This window comes from Pan paniscus, chromosome 14 (genome assembly GCF_029289425.2).
Source record: "Pan paniscus chromosome 14, NHGRI_mPanPan1-v2.0_pri, whole genome shotgun sequence".
Taxonomy (NCBI): Eukaryota; Metazoa; Chordata; class Mammalia; order Primates; family Hominidae; genus Pan; species Pan paniscus.
The window spans coordinates 80307848-80321669 of NC_073263.2; positions in this window are offsets into that span (position 1 = coordinate 80307848).

The following is a 13822-nucleotide window of genomic DNA, read 5'->3' on the forward strand; positions in this document are numbered from 1 at the left end:
TAGGTAGTAAGTGGTAGAACATGGCTTTTTCACTGTCTGTATATCACATACTGTAAATTTCTCCTTACCAAGAAGTATGACTTAAATTCCTGATTATAGCCATCATAACAAGTACAGCTGAGATAGCATCCTTTATTCTAGCTCCCTAGCTCCCCATGTATAAATTCTAAAATACATAAATTAGAACTTACTGAAATATCTTTTATGTTTTGTTTTGTTTTTGAGACAGGGTCTCACTCTTTTGCCTGGGCTAGAGTACAGTGGCATGATGGCACAATCTTGGCTCACTTCACACTTGACCTCCCAAGGCCCAAGTGATTCTTCTGCCTCAGCCTCCCAAGTAGGTGGGACCACAGGTGTGTGCCATCATGCCTGGCTAATTTTTAAATTTTTAGTAGAGGTGGAGTTTCGCCATGTTGCCCAGGCTGGTCTTGAACTCCTAGGCTCAAACGATACACTTGCCTTGGCCTCCCAAAGTGCTGGGATTACAGGTGTGAGTCACCATGCCTGGCCTGAAATATCTTTTTGGTGGTGGGGTGGGGGTGGGGTTAGGGGGTGGCAGCTGGGGATGATTTTTGTATTGCTATCATTCCTTCATTCCTATTTAGGTGTCATGCATTAGACTCTGTCTCAAGGAGAGGGATTATTCCACTGCCTTTCTTTTCTTTTCTTTTTTTCTTGTCACCCAGGCTGGAGTGCAGTGGTGCAATCTTGGCTCACTGCTGCCTCTGCCTCCTGGGTTCAGGCGATTCTCCTGCCTCAGCCTCCTGAGTAGCTGGGATTACAGGCACCCGCCACCACGTCCAGCTAACTTTTGTACGTTTACTAGAGACAGGGTTTTGCCATGTTGGCCAGGCTAGTCTCAAACTCCTGACGTCGGGTGATCCACCTGCCTTGGCCTCCCAAAGTGCTGGGATTACAGGCGTGAGCCACTGTCCCTGGCCTCCACTGCTTTTCATAGAGCTCGGTAAAGACTTTGTAATGAAAAATATGTCACCTGCCTTAAAAACAGTGTGTTGTCAGTAAATTATCAGCCCCCTTCCAGAGTCCAATCAAATATATCAGTATAACTGGAGACTCTACTATGTGTTCCATGAAAACATAGCATCTGAATGATGAATGGTCTTTGCCTTCAAGAGATTTATATCCTGGTGGTAACAAGAACATATTGAAAATAAGAGTAATAATAATTTCCTTTAAATTATCTTTATTAATTGAATTGTTTAAACTATTTAGGTACACAACAGGGGCAGCTGCTTTAATTTGAACTTCTCCAGCGGGAAACCTGAACCACAAAGTCGATAGGTGACCTGCTTCAGTCTCCTGGTGGGATCAGCCATAGATTCACTGCTGCTGAGGCCTCCTGCTTTCTGGCAAGCTGGGCAGTAAAGCTGATACCTATGTGCCTGGCCATATCTCATTTATGACTGAGATCCAAGGCAAGATTGTGAAATATTTATTCCTAAGAACATCTATTGACAATTGATGGACTTCTTGGGAATTTTCACAAATTTGACAATTAGATAAAAAGAAATGGTAAATTCAATAAAATTTTAAATCAACTATAACACCTTGCACTTACAATTAAATGACCAGGTTTATTTTTATTTTTATTTTTTTATTTTGATGCCCCAGACTAGCTATGCTGTATGGACAAGTGTTTCAAGTTAGTCTCACAATAGGGAATCATCAAGCAGTTCATTAAGTATTTCCTGAGGACCTATAATGAGCTAGGTACAGTCTGAAAAACACAGGCAAAATCTCTGATCTCATAGAGCTTCTATTCTAGTTGAGGTGTGGTAAAATGGGGAAGATGGCAATCACCAAGTAAACTATTAAGAATGTGCCCTAAAGGAAATAAAATAAGACTATGTGATAAAGGAAAAATAGGAGACTAATGTAGACAGAGTGGTCAGGGAAGTTCTCACTTAGAGATGCCTTGTGAGCTGAAACCAGAGGGGAGAAAGAAACAAGCCATGTGAAGACCTAGGGGTACTCTTCTAGGTACTTAGAACAGCAAGTGCAAGGGCTCTGTGGCAGTAAGGAACTTAGCATGTGCACAGCAAAAGGACAGTGTGGCTGCAGCAAACAGAGGGGAGAGTAGCAAGAGAAAAGGAAAAGGACCCATTATTGGAGACCTGATGATTTTGGCTCTTCTTTAGTGTGAAATAAAGAATAGGGTTTAGTGGAGAAGTGTTTTGTTTTGAGAGTAGTTGTACATCGAGAGGATCATCTGTCTCTTGTGTTGAGAATAGGCTGTAGAGGTGTAAATCAAGAATAAAATTCTAAACCCCTCAGCTGACTGAATGGATCCCTTCTGAATGTCCTCCCCAAGGACATTCCAAAGTAAACCTGAAAAACTAGTTCTGACCATGATGGGAAGCGGGGGTTAGAGAAGCCTCATTATACCCTTCTCCCTCTGGAATTCAGGCCAACTCCCCAGCATTAACATTAAAACAGAGATCTTAAGATTGACAAAAGAGCAATAAGATACCAAAATCCAACCTGACTAGTATAACATCACATGACAGATAGCAGACCCTGAAAAAAATAAAAGTATTTTACCCCAAAATACTTTTCTTGAGAATGACCCTGCAAAGCTGTCTCTTGTAGGGAAAATCTACATTCTGCAGAGAATCCCCTTCATCTTCCAGGTCTTTTACTAACCCAGGAGAGAATTAACTAAGAGTCTGGCATCTTTACCATTTATTCTCTCTGAAGCCTGCTATCTGGAGGATTTATCTACATAATAAAAACCTTGGTTCCACAATCTCTTATCTTAACCCAGACACTCCTTTCTATTGGTTCCAGGTCTTTAGATAATAACTCTTTCAACCAATTGCCAATCAGGAAACTTTGAATCCACCTATTTCCTGGAACCACAACACCACCCTCCTCCACTTGAAGTTATTCCACTTTTCTGGATTGAACTCATGTGCACCTTTGAGGTATTGATTGATGTCTGCCTGTAGCTTCTGTCCCCCTAAAATGTATAAAATCAAGTTGCAACCCAATAACCTTGGGCACATGTTCTCAGGACCTCCTGGGGCTATGTCATGGGCCTTGGTCATCATATTAGGCTCAGAATAAACCTCCTTAAATATTTTACAGAGTTTGACTCTTTTCATTGACAGAGGGCCAAGGATAGCCAGGACATAACATTTGTTGTTTAGGAAATTACTGAAATAGCTCAGGAGAAGGAGAGGTGGCTTGGATTTTATGGTAACTGTGTTAAGATGTGGTCAGAGTCTGGACATGCTTGAATAATATCTTCATGTAAAAGAGAGATAGGAGTCAAAAAGTATTCTAAAGTTTCTGGCTTAAACAATTAGAAGTTGAATATTACCATTGACTGAGATTGTAAAGGCTAAAAGTGGAACAGTTTGGGGGGATGATCAAGAGTTCAGTTTTGGGCATGTGAAGGATGAAGTGTCCAAGTGGAGGTATCCAGTAAGTCACTGGATATAGAATTCTGGAGTTTGGGGAGAGATCTGTCCTAGGGATGTGCATTTGGGCAATTGATGGCACATGGGTGGTGTTTAAAGCTATGAGACTAGATGAGATTGCCAAGAGAGTACCAGGTCATGGGGAAGGCACAGAGAACAGATGAGGAGTGTGTCTTCATATCTTGCTTTCTAGGACGTATCTAGGAAGATTCTGGAGTCTCTGGCTTGTGAGCCTCTCCTTTCCTCTTGGCTGATTTGTTTGTATTTCATCCACTTTTCTTGAACTAGTCTGTGGCTTTAGTATCAGATGACAGTATTCACTAATTCCTGAAACCGCATGAATAATTAACACCAGGATAAAAAAAATGGTCATAAGTGATTGGGACCCATCTAAGTATTTGGAGGAATCACCTAAATGGAATAAGATATATATACAATGTCAGAGGACAAAATTACAACAAATTGATTAAAGATCTCAATTGGCTTTATTGTGATTCTAGAATTCTATTCTATGAAATAGAGTAAGTGTTCCAATGTGTTGACCAGAAGAGATTGGCTTTATAGACAAAGAAGGCCTGAAGAAAGCAGAAATAAACAACAAAAAATGGATCGGTCATTTCAAAGTTAATTTCCTTGTAAGGTGGGGATAGGGAGACAGGATAATAGAAAAATAACTGATTAGTTAATGTCAGATTACTTCAGGTTAAGCATTAAAAGAGAGGAAACTTCATTATCATGTCCATTGAAGATTGAAACTGATCTGTTTGGGAAATTGGCTGTTACCTCTCTCTCCTGATTTTTCTGAAGGTCAGACAAAATTTAATTTAGGTTTCATGATGTAGAACTTTGGCATGGGTGACTCCATTTTGACTTTTAATCTGTTCTATTGGGGCCTAGTGCAGGAGTTTAGTTCAAAACAATGTTTTCCTATAACTTGTATTCAACAGTGTTCAGTGGAGCCAGGACATCTCTTCTACTATGTTGTTATTAGAACATTTTTGAATTAGTGGAATCTAGGAGTAAAGACAGTTCTGCTGTAACATGTCTTCTTTGGTTTTGAAGTTGCTTTATTGGCCCTTTCAATTATGGAGTCCCCAAGTCCAAGTTTTATTAGGCTTGGAAGATGGTAGTCACACCCACGCAGAATTTTTAAATTACGGGCTCAAATACTTCAATGCACTAAAAATTGTGCTTTCTCGGAGCCAGCGAACACATGAGTTATTTCTGTTTTAACTGTAAAATGATAATGTAAGGACAAATTCAAATTAAAAATAAGAGGCTTAATTCTCCCGTTGAAAAATAAGAGAAAAGATTTCCCTCTTTTCTATTTTCTTTGAGCATTTACTTTAGAAAACTTGTAACTGTACATACTTTCTCCTCTGTTTGAAATGTGTATAAATCATTTTGAAGACTATATTGGTATATTGTCAGCTTTTTGACCTGAGAATGTCTTTCTCATGGACCTGGGAGCCGTCTCTTTAAAATGTAAACATCAAGGGAGATAGCACCCCTACCCATTTCTGTGGAAGGGTAGAATCCTAACTTGGAGGTGAATGGGGCATCTTACTCCAAGTTACAAAACTACCTTCTGTCATAAAGATATGAGAAGTTCCTTTTTTCTCTGGATGAAGTCAATTAGCTAACCCAGATGGCCACTTTAATTATCAGGTAAAGTTAGAACAAGCTATGTGTGAAAAATGGTGCTGTCAAGTTCCATTACTTGAGGACTAGTTATTGTTTATCTTGACAACATGCATGCAATGGTTTTTTATCTGCTTGGCTATATAGAAGGTGACATTTTGTTCTGTCTTTGCAGTCTCTTAGTGGATTGCCTGTGATGCACGTCACATTCTGCTTTAATGCATATTCAATAATAAAACTGTTTTCTTTCTGTACTATTTTCATGGAGAGGATTTATGAACTGGGAGATTTTGCTTTTAATTAGATTTCTCCAACATTTGTTTATGATACATATCCAAATTACTGATATGTTTTGGTTCTCTAAAATCTGCTTTCAAACATTCATGCATGATTCATTTCCATTGGATTGTTTAACTGACTTTTTGCCCCCAAAAGTAGACTTAGTGTTTGAAGACTGGATTCTTTCTTTCTGAGGGATAATTCTGATCACTGTATTCTTGGTATAATTAATTTTTGGTTCTTTTAAAATATTATGCCTATTTGGTGAAAATAATCACTAAATAATTGAGGGCCCTATTAAAGGGTGTTCTGTAGGTATACATGTTAATGCCACAACAAACTACCACAGACTAGATGGTTTACATAACAGAAATATAGTTTCTCATAGATCTGCAGGTTAGAAGTCCAAAATTAAGGTGTCAGTAGGGTTGTTTATTTCTGAACATTCTCTCCTTGGTTTGTAGATGGCTGCCTTCTCTGTGTTGTCTCATGGTCTTCCCTCTGAGCATGTCTGTGTCTTAATCTGTATCTGAATTAGTCATAAAATATGACTAATGTTCTTTTCACAAGAGCATTAGTATTAGAGCCATATTGTATTAGGGCCTACCATAATGACCTCATTTTATCTCAATTACCTCTTTAAAGTCCCTGTCTCCAAAGAGTCACATTCTGAGGTACTGGGGGTTAAGACTTCAACATAGGAATTTTTGGCAGACATAATTTACTGTGTATCTATTCAAGTTGTTATTTAAATATGTGCAAAAGTAGTTTCATCAAAATGCCCTAAACCACAGAATGCGACTGTCACTTAAACTAGTTTTTATGAGATTAGAATTCAGCAATCTACTTGTCTTAGTCACTAGAACCAGTATCTCCAAAATGATGCCCTATATTTTGTTTCTTGTTTGTTTCTAAGAATATAGAATTGTTTTAGAATAACAATATGTATTGCTGACTAGTTTCTTCAAAGAAAGAACAAACTGTTTTATGGAAAATGTGCCCCAAATCTTAAAATTGAACTTCAGTAATCTGAAAGTATTCCCAAGTCTCTTTTCTGGCCTCAAGTTGGTAGAGTAAATTTCCTCTTAAACATAAATAAAAATGAATAAAATGTCTTTATGGTCAGCTCCACCCTAAATGACACACATGCAACATTTGCCCCCAAAATGGTACTTATGACCATTAATTAAAATTCAATTCTCTCTATGTTCACTATTGCATGTATGAGGGAAGAGATAACATATGTCCACATTTTCTGACCTTTGCATATACTTGCATTTATTAAGAGATTAGTGCCTCCCCCAAGCATACTTTGGTGACCCACAAAGTAACTTGCCACCAGACCTGAGCCTTGGAAGGAGAAGAAGGAAGAAATGTTAAAAGGTGGACATATTTTCTCCTTAGACATTATATTTGTCTCCTTCTATTAGATTTATTTTTGGCACACAGAAGAGCACATCCATATGGGGAACATTTTAAAATTGCTTGTGAAGAACAGGCATATTTCCAACAGGAAATGTAACCTTGCCTTCATCTGGCATATCAGATCAATGCGCTGTAAAAGATCATGTTCAGTTACCTCATTTTTTTTGGATTAGAATTAATGGCTCATTAGTCTTGATCATATCAATATTATAACACCACTTACATTTGATAGAAAACGAAAGAAGGCTGATGGAGTGCACTTATTCCCTTTTACTCTTAGAGAGTAGATTGTGTGCCAGCCTCAGGGAAAACCAGCAGGATCACGGAGGTGGCCCTTTTCAAATGGGCCATTTAGGGTAAATGTGGACTCTTTTGTATGAGGCTCTTGGAAGAAGAGTTAAAAGGTTCTCAAGGTTTGGGTCACTTGGGACATATATCAGTGTCTCCACCCCCTACTTTGGGCAGCTGGCCAGAGTGGGGGAACCAGACACCCTCAGCCTTTCTTTGGCCACATGTTGGACCATATGTTGGAAACTGGAAAAATAGACATTAAGAATCTCTTGAACATCTCTCCAATGAGGAATTCCATCTACAAAAAAGCATATATTTATTCAGGGCTCAGAGAGAGATGCGGATGTACTCTTTCGAAATAAAAATAAGAAATATTGCCAGGTACAAGATGACATTATTTAAGATTTATCCCCGCTCCTATCCCTAAATTTTGCCAAAAAGAAACAGTAATCAAATGGACTCTCAAATTAAAGCAAAAGAAAGCAAACCAAAAACTAACCTTATGGAACGAAACGCTAGACTAGGAGCCAAGGACTCTAGCTGCATTGTTGATGGCCATTATCTCATCTTGTGGCTGTGGGTAGTGAGTACTCCTTAGTTTTTGTCTGCACAGCACCTTTTTCTCTTGGGAGCTGCCAGCCAGCCATACACATGCCTTACTGAGCTGTGAATCTATAGGATATGAGTTAATATCTTATCTCTTTGGCCACAGGGATTGGCTTAAAGATGAATGACCTTCATGCCAATTTAGTCTAATTAATGACTTCCCCGGGATTTTGCTGGGACTATCGGGAAACTGGCACTTGCTTTCCACTGGGTTTATGAATTGAAATGATAATCTAAATTGGTAGCTGCTGGTCTTCATCGTTGCCACATAAAGGCAACCCCAAGAAAGGCAGCCTGAGAAATGCCCAGAGAGAAGCAGAGCTGGATGACACATATTTGAATCTTTGGCTCCTACTAGGCCTGGAGCTGCTCATCCTTGGAGTTTCTTCATATGTTAGGCAACACATTTCCCTAGTTTCAGGTGGGACCTTGCCACTAGGAACCCGATGATTACACTTTGTATATTCAGATTCATTGAGTTTCTTTTTACTCATTTGTGAAGGAATGATCCATTTAGTGTATTTCTAAGTTTCTTTCTATCTCTGAACTTTTAAGACTAAATCTATATATTTTGGCACACTTTACATAGTAATTTATTGTGAGACTCTATCCTAAGCCAGACTATAAGTCTCAGAAATTTCCAAAATTTATCTCAAAAATTTCTTCCAGGTATTTGGAACTTATATGTGGAGTTAAATTTGTCTTTATATTAACAATCAATGAAATATTTGATGAGAAAATTGATAGTATAAACAGTATCAGAGAGTAACATTTAAAACTTTTTTAGGAATACAAACAGCTTTTAGAAGACAGAGAGACGTGAAAATCTAACATCTATTCATTAAAGTATGCCCAAGTGTTAAATATAGCTATTACCTCTACCTGAAAGCAATAAAACTAAACATTTTTCTAAAATCATAATGGATAATGAAGACTGGGCAATTCCTCCAAATATTTTAACTCTCTGCACCAATCAACATATAAAGTCAAAATTCCATTATGCAAATGTCCTAAAAATCTTTTTTTTCCAGTGACATGACTACATGCTGGCAAAGAAATACATTTTCAGTAAAGAAGGGAACACACAATTTGCCTTGAGAAAAGACATTCAAGAACTTTGCAGTGTTGGTAAACATTAACCAACATGATTTTAAAAATAAATAAAAGAAGGTGTCCAGAGCGCAGACTTCTTTCATTGCTTCTTACCCAGCTTTCTTAAACTTAGGTAAGGAAAAAACTGAATTAAGAAGTAACTAATAGGCTGGGTATGGTGGCTCATGCCTGGCCTGTAATCCTAGCACTTTGGGAGGCCAAGGCAGGAGGATTACTTGAGCCTAGGATTTTGAGACCAGCTGGGCTACACAGCAAGACCCCATCTTCACACACACACACACACACACACACACACAGAGAGAGAGAGAGAGAGAGAGAGAGAGAGAGAGATTACCCAGGCCTGGTGGTACAGTGGGAGGATCACTTGGAGCCCGGTGTTTGAGGCTGCAGTAAGCTATTGTGCCACTGTACTGTAGCCTGGGCAACAGAGGAAGACCCCCCCGACTCAAAAAATAAAAATAAAAAAGAAGCGACCTATATAAATATTCTTTTCTCTCTTAAACCTTGGAGAAGCTCACAAAATTTTACTAAGCTAATTTTTAAATGGAATTCAGTGTCACTGGAAAAGTCATTTTGATAGCTTTGAAAGTATGGCATCACTCTGCAAAACAGGCTCAAAAGAACAGTAGTACTTAGCTATTGTAGTACTTGAAAGCTGTTTACTAGCACACTTAGCATCTCTTCATGATATGCAAGTGTGGACTATGAAATGAGGATAATAATAGAGTGGAGGAAAAAAGGCTTGAGTAAGTAGGACCAGTTTTAAAACTCATAGCTTTTGATGATGTGTTTGTCCTGTATGTTGGAGACCTGCTGTTTATTTAGATGGGGTCTTGCTCTGTTACTCAGACTGGAGTGCAGTGGTGCGATCATGGCTCACTTCAGTCTCAAACTCCTAGGCTCAAGTGGTGCTCCCACCTCAGCCTCTCAAGTAGCTGGGACCACAGGCATATGTCACCACATCCAGCTTATTTATTTATTTATTTTTGTAGAGATGGAGTCTTGCTATGTTGGCCAGGCTGGTCTTGAACACCTGGGCTCAAACATTCCTCCCGCCTCATCCTCTTAAAGTGCTGGGATTACAGGCATGAGCCGCCTTGCCTAGCCAAGACTTACTGTTGTGTATTGCCCTGTGAGCACTTCGCCTGAGGTTTTGGGAAAATGGCCTTGCTTTAGTTGTGGGGTCTCTAATGTATTATCAGGAGCCAGAGGGAGAAAGATAATCTATCTTCTAATGCAGAAGTGACTTAGGAAATCCCTAATGGGTAAGTTCATCTCTTAACTATTTTCGAACATGTTTTCCAGTGCTAATTTATAAAAGTAGACTCTGGTTTGAGTGCCTCTGCAGAAAATATCACAGATGAAGCACCTTAGCAGTGAATGGATATTTGTGCATTATAAACTTTCTGTGGCTTTGTGGAAGCGAGCAGACATAAAAAGAAATGTGACCACATTCAATTCCCAACACACATCTGGCAGGCTTCCTCTTCATAAGCAGAGAATGAATTCATCCAACAGGTTAATGGCTCTTCAACTTTGATGTGCGTGAGAATCACCTGGAGAGTTTATTAAATTACCCATTCCTAGGACCCTCCTCAGAAATACTGGTTCAGCCAATCTGGAGCAGAGTTTAGGAATCTGATTTCCATGTAAGGGGTTCACAAGCAGGGTTGGTTCCCTAACACCACTGCTCTAAGTGCTGTGGCGAGAGTATAAATTCCTCAGTGAGAATCAGTTAGTCACAATGTCCAGATGAGGGCCAGTGGAACATACAGGTGAACCACATAATGGCAAAAACCCAAAGGCCAGAAAGGGCTATTGCTCAGGAATACACAGCCTCGGGAATTTTAGGTTACCATGGGCTCGAGTTGGACATGAAAGAGCTGTAGGCCAGATTTAAAAAGTAACCTGGACTTTAAAAGAAGTCAAATCTGATCCAACCTTTCTATTTTTTTTTTTTCAGAAAAGAAAAAGGAGATGCATAGAGGTTAAATAACTGGCCAATGGCCACTCAGCTAAGAGTTGAAGGGCAAGGACTGGAAGCAGAGTCTTCTAACTGTATCCAAGCCACTTGAGCCTATAAGCAGCCCTTTCAGGTTGCCCTGGAGACAATGGCAGAAGGTACACAGAGTGACATCCTATTAAAGAGACATGGGAAAAGATGGCTAAATATTGATACTGTTTTTAGATTTGAGTTTACAAAGCAGAGGAGATATGTCAATAATTTTCAGTGATATGCAGATAGTGTTCCACCCGGAAGAAAGGGATTCCATTGTATATGTTTTCATCACTGACTTTGATACACATAGATGATATATTAACTAACAATTATTAAATGCCATTAGCTTTTTACATGAATAAACTTCTCTAATCTTCTCAAAAAAAGGACTCTACGAGAGAGAGTATTATCCTTAATTTATAGATGCAAAATACAGGACTAAGAAGCTTGTCGAAGTTTGCACAGCCAGTAATGGCAGAAGTGTGGATGCAAGTAAAGGCTCTTTGCCTTCCCAGCCCTCTCTAAACCACCACTCTATACAGAAGCTTATAAATCTACATAGAATCACTCCATGCTTGTAGGAGTGGCCAAATTCTTAAATGACAGGATGAAGATTTTGAAAAGGTTCTGTTAGTTCTGTTAGAAACTAATGATGTAACTTAATAGGTATAAATGTACATTTCTAAATTTAAGTTAAAAGAAATCAGCTGCACACATATCAGAATGCTAGTAAGACCTGACTTAAACACCAATCCTACGAAAGTCTTAGCGGTTTCCTCTGACTTTGCACTCCTATGAACATGTAATGAAAAGTGGCTGACAAAAGCTTGTGTAATCTTAGGCATAAGCCAGAACAAGGTAGATAAAGGTCCCACTGCATTTTAGATATGTTAGATCTCGACCGGAGTTAACTGGACAATAAAATGAATCTGTTTTGTTTTCTAATAAAAGAGAACAACAAGTTGAGTTCAGAAGTGGAGGTCTTTCATGTGGTAGAGATTTGTGAATTTTGGTGGCTCGGTATCTACTGTCTCAATTCTCTGTGTCTCTCTCTCTCTTTTCTTCTTCTTTCTCTTGATAACAGCACCATATTTTCTTATGTGTAGGACATGAGACACGTGTCCCACACCAGATTATACTGCACACACTCTTTCTCTCTTCTATTGTTGCTTTCCAATCAGTGTCTCCTGGGCCTGGTTTGCTATTCATATAGATTTACTGGGTGGAAAATCCAGAGTGCTCATAAGTTGCTTCACTTGTCCGCCACTAAGAGCCCTCTCAGCCAACAAAAATGCAGGTGGCTGTGTTCTGACCAGGTCTGTTGTTCTTCAACATGAAATCAAAACCCACCCTCACTGCATCTTGGTCGTCCTGATGGAACTTGTAGTGCCCTTGTGCCTCATCTTCCATTCCTGCCCCTTAGCCAAGGTGCAAGTCCAAACTGGCCATACTTTATCTTTTTGGGGATTTTATTTTATTTTTGAACAGAGTGATACATAACAAAAAGTGGTTGGAGCAGAATGATTCTGATATTGGCATCTGCAGGAGACTATCTGTGCACTCCTCACCAAGATTTCTGTACACCTCTACACAGGTGTTCCTGTGCCTTTTGAGGCTGAAAGCCCAATCTGAACCCAAGTACTTTTGCATAGATCACTCTTTATGAGCTATCAGCCCATTTATCCAAATGACATTAACACTCATCATGAAGTCTCACAAATATTGGCTTCTACTTTTGCTTCTTCTCATCCTCATCATCCTCTTTCTCTTCCTCTTTCTTCTTTAGAGAAGTGCTAGGTTCCAAACTTGTGTATAGAGGTGAATATAAATATGGAAAGCAATTTCTTCCTAGTAAATTTAATAACATGAAATTGTGTTTCTGAACTGTTTCAGATACAAGAGGTCATGTGTCTGGCCCCAGGTGGGTGATGGATTGATCGAGAAAAGCCTAACTCGTGTACTAATTGAGGAAAGAAAGAAACAATTTCCAAGGCTGACATAGAATTCTGCATAAAAAAATCCCACCCTAATTGAAAAGAAATAACCAAGAAAAAGAGGTAAAATTACAAAAAGAGAAGGGGTAAGAGAGCAATGATGACAATGATGATGACTAAAAGTGTGTTTTTAGTTTGTCAACCACTGTCACTGATTTCCTTTCTTGCTCCTTGTGAACTCTTTAAGGTCCCTGTTTTCTAGGCTAGCATCCAGAGGGCTGGACAATTTGACTTGCTCAAAGCCCTAGAGCCATGAGATTTACATGGCTAAATCACCCACTCACACCCTCCTATCCTCCACCATATTTTCCTGCCAAGCCCTTTCCTTTTCCCACCTTTCAACCTTTCTGACTGTGACTCTCTGTTAAAATAAAACTATTTTAGAAATCTCCCAGCTTCCTCTTTCTTTCCCTCTTTGAACAAGCACTGTGCCTCTCATTTTGTTTAGAACCAATTACAAAACTCATCTTTCACTCATGAGACATGTGTCCTACACCAGATTATACCGCACACACTCTTTCTGTCTTCTACTTTTGCTTTCCAATCAGTGTCTCCTGGGCCTGGTTTGCTACCCTTGTAGAATTAGTGGGCGGAAAATCTGGAGTGCTCATAAGCTGCACCACTCGTCAGTCACTAAGAGCCCTCTCAGCCAACCAAAATGCAGGCGGCTGTGTTCTGACTGGGTCTGTGGTTCTCCAACACAAAATCCAAACACCGTGATACTGTGCCCCTGTGACTGAGCTTTTAGGGGCTGAAAGAAAGGAAATGTTTATTAGTAGTAGCTAGAGATGTTTCTGAAGGCAAAAGGCCTAAGCAAAGAGACGGTGTTCTGAGTGGAGTTTGTATTAAGTCCCTGATTCCTGCTGTGAACAGTGAAATGTGGTTGTTTTATAAATTAGCCACATTTGAATTCTAAATCACTACAGGTGCAGCAGAGCCTTTGATATAAGACTAAGCTTATTTTTCAACCAACGAAATAATTGCTCAACATTGGTGTGTTGGTTGATGGGGGAAGGGAAAGTCAGCTT